This window comes from Delphinus delphis, chromosome 3 (assembly GCF_949987515.2).
Source record: "Delphinus delphis chromosome 3, mDelDel1.2, whole genome shotgun sequence".
NCBI lineage: Eukaryota > Metazoa > Chordata > Mammalia > Artiodactyla > Delphinidae > Delphinus > Delphinus delphis.
The window spans coordinates 145,715,849-145,719,520 of record NC_082685.1 but is presented as its reverse complement, the minus strand read 5'-3'; the positions used below and the strand labels follow the sequence as shown (position 1 = coordinate 145,719,520).

Sequence of the window (3,672 nt, the reverse complement as noted above, 5' to 3'; positions counted from 1 at the left end):
TTTAAAGAATGAAGAACGCAAGAACAACAACGACAACAAAAATCAAGCAGCCAAGAAGACAAAACCTACTATCTTATTCCTGGGATTCCAGGAAGCGATCTTAATATTACCGTCATATAAAAATAAATGAGTACAAATAAATACTCTGATCAGGTCCTTAATTAAATCCAGCCTGCATAGATATTCTTTAATAAATATTTATTGAATGCCTACTATGAACCACACAGTATTCTAGGAGCTGGGGATAAAGACCTTGTACCGAGTCCTTTCCCTGGGATCTGACCTCTGAAGCCCAAGCCTCAGCTCCCAGCCCCCACCCTCCCCGGGGGGTGAGCAGACAAGCCTCTCAGGTTATCCTGTCATACCAAAGTACTACTCTGTGCCAGCTGATTTTGTAGAATATGAAAAAAGAAACCCTGGTAGTCAGAAGCGATTTCCTAGCAACTGTGGCCGTGATGGAAAACTGTTTCTCTGGGGACAAGCCCTTTATGTCATCGCAAAACTCCTGGCTGATGAATTAATTAGTCCTGAAGACATTGATCCTGTTCAGCGTTATGTCCCACTACAGAATCAACGTAATGTGAGCATGAGGTTTTCCAATCAGGGCCCACTGGAAAATGATTTGGTTGTTTATGTAGCGCTCATAGCAGAAAGCCAACGCCTTCAAGTTTTCCTCAACACATATGGTATTCAGACTCAAACTCCTCAACAGGTAGAACCCATTCAGATCTGGGCCCAGCAGGAGCTTGTGAAAGCTTATTTCCATCTGGGGATCAATGAAAAATCAGGATTCTGCGGAAGGCCAGATAGGCCCATTGGCTGCCTCGGTACATCAAAGATTTATCGCATTCTAGGAAAGACTGTGGTTTGTTACCCTATCATCTTTGACCTAAGTGATTTCTACATGTCTCAAGATGTTTTACTGCTGATAGATGACATAAAGAATGCACTACAGTTTATTAAGCAATACTGGAAAATGCATGGACATCCACCTTTCCTTGTTCTCATCTGGGAAGACAATATAAGAGGTAGCTGATTCAATCCCTTATTAGATATGCTGGCAGCTTTTAAGAAAGGAGTGGTTGGAGGAGTGAAAGTTCACGTTGATCGTCTACAGACACTAATATCTGGAGCTGTGGTAGAACAACTTGACTTCTTACGAATCAGTGACACAGAAGAGCTTCCAGAATTTAAGAGTTTTGAGGAACTAGAAGTTCCCAAACATTCAAAAGTCAAACGACAAAGCAGCACCTCCAATGCTCCTGAACAAGAACAGCAGCCAGATGTCACCATTACTGAATGGAAAAACAAACCCACCCAAGAAATTCTTCAAAAACTGAAAGACTGTAGTTGTCTGGCTAGCCAAGCCATCCTGCTGGGTATACTGCTCAAAAGAGAAGGGCCCAACTTCATCACAAAGGAAGGTACCGTTTCTGATCACATTGAGAGAGTCTACAGAAGAGCTGGCAGCAAAAAATGTTGGTCGGTGGTGCACCATACAGCAAGTCTTTTAAGTAAACTAGTGGACAGCCTGGCCCCATCCATTACTAATGCTTTAGTGCAGGGCAAACAGGTAACTCTGGGTGCCTTTGGACATGAAGAAGAGGCTATCTCAATCCTTTGTCTCCAAGAGTGATTAAGAACATCATCTATTACAAGTGTAATACCCATGATGAGAGGGAGTCGGTCATTCAGCAAGAACTGGTCATTCACATTGGCTGGATCATCTCCAATAACCCGGAGTTATCCCGTGGCATGCTGAAAATACGAAGTGGGTGGATGATCCATGCTATGGGATATGAACTACAGATCCGTGGCGAAAACAAGCCAGCCAGAGACTTATATCAGATGTCACCTAGTGAAGTGAAACAGCTTCTCCTGGGTATTCTGCAGCCTCAACGGAATGGAAGATGTTGGCTGAACAGGTGTCAGATCGATGGGTCTTTGAATAGAACTCCCCCTGAGTCCTATGACTGCGTGTGGCAGATCCTGGAGCACACACCCAATGGAATCATTGTAGCCGGAAGGCATTTGCCCCAGCAACCAACCCTGTCAGATATGACCATGTATGAGATGAATTTCTCTTTCCTTGTTGAAGACATGTTGGGAAATATTGACCAGCCAAAATACAGACAGATAGTTGTGGAGTTACTAATGGTTGTATCCATTGTACTGGAAAGAAACCCTGAGCTAGAATTTCAAGACAAAGTAGATCTAGACAAACCGGCGAAAGAAGCATTTCATGAATTTCAAAAAGATGAGAGTCTACTAAAAGAAGCTGAAAAACAAGATGACATGACTTCCTTTTACAGTACTCGCCCCCTGGGAAAAAGAGGAACATGCAGCTATTTGACAAAGGTCGTGATGAATTTGCTGCTGGAAGGAGAAGTCAAGCCAAGCAATGATGACCCATGTCTGGTTACCTAGTGAGGAAGGTGTTAGAGACTCTGTTGAGGCAGGTTTTCCAGAAGTGTGTTAAGTTTGTGTTGAAGCTTAATCAAGGCAGCCATTAATGTGAGGGCTGATCATGCTGGTGAGTAGTTGCCACACCCTTGGCAGAGTTATTGGACCTCTTGCATGCCATGAGCAATCTGATGGTAAGAACTGCTTATAATCAAGTGAAAGTAAGTTCTCATGATTATGCCCACTACAATAATAATCTTTACTGAACAATAATAATTGTTTATGAATTGAAAGTTCACCACTGCATGTTTTATGATTCCACAGCTCATCAAAATGAGTCTTTGCACTTTGGACTAAATTCCCACCTTACTGCCAATTAAATGAATTTTCCAACTAATTATGCGTACTAGGAATGAAAATATATTGAAAGAATGGTACATTTTTTAAGTGGCACTATAATGCTAGAAAAAGATACCAGTATGCATCATAAAAGCAAAATCAGCCAGTTGATATTTTGATTCTCAAACTGCATTATTGACAATATTTTAGTATACAGAGCTATTGTACAATTTTTGCCTTGTAAACATGATTGTGGTTTTGTACTTGTGCTAACTGTAGTGGTTGAACTAAAATAATAAATCTATGCCTGATCAAAAAAAAAAGACCTTGTATCTTGGAAGCTCATATTCTATAATGGGTGGGAACAGACAATAAACAATATATACATACAAGAAGTCAGGTAGAGTCAGTGTATAAAGGGAAACACAACAGTTCGGGGATAGAAGGAGGAGCATAGAGGGAAAGCTTTGATTTTTCATAGAAACTTGTTATTAAATTTAATTTTTGATAAATACACACCTTTCTCTCGCCCTTATCCACTCTGGAGAGGAACAGAAATCCTCCCATCCCCTACATGTGGGGACTTCCATGTATAACGCCTGAGATGTGAGGATGGCATACAAAAATACTGTTTACAGAGGGGAAGAAGAAGCTATCTATTGCTACCCTCACCTTCAGACACCCTCCCCAGGCCCCTTTTGCTCCTTTAGAAAAAGCCCCTGGGAATCCATTTGAGTGTAGAAAAGCCTTTCCTCTAGAGAGGCATTCAAACCCCAACGTAGAATAAAAGGCTCTGAGATTAATTGAGGAAGAGCGAGAATGGCTAGCCAGTCAGATCCCAGCGGGGGAGGGGATTTACACCTCCATTACCCTGAGGTCAGCTTGAATAAAGTGAAAGCTGAGCCATGTAGATGTATGGCAGAAGGGCAT

The 3,672-nt window shown here is 41.8% G+C and overlaps 1 pseudogene; it reads left to right on the top strand.

Moving 5' to 3' along the window:
- The first annotated feature begins 378 nt into the window (after positions 1-378).
- Positions 379-2,435, top strand: LOC132422290 (phosphorylase b kinase regulatory subunit beta pseudogene; annotated as a pseudogene).
- The last annotated feature ends 1,237 nt before the right edge of the window (positions 2,436-3,672 follow it).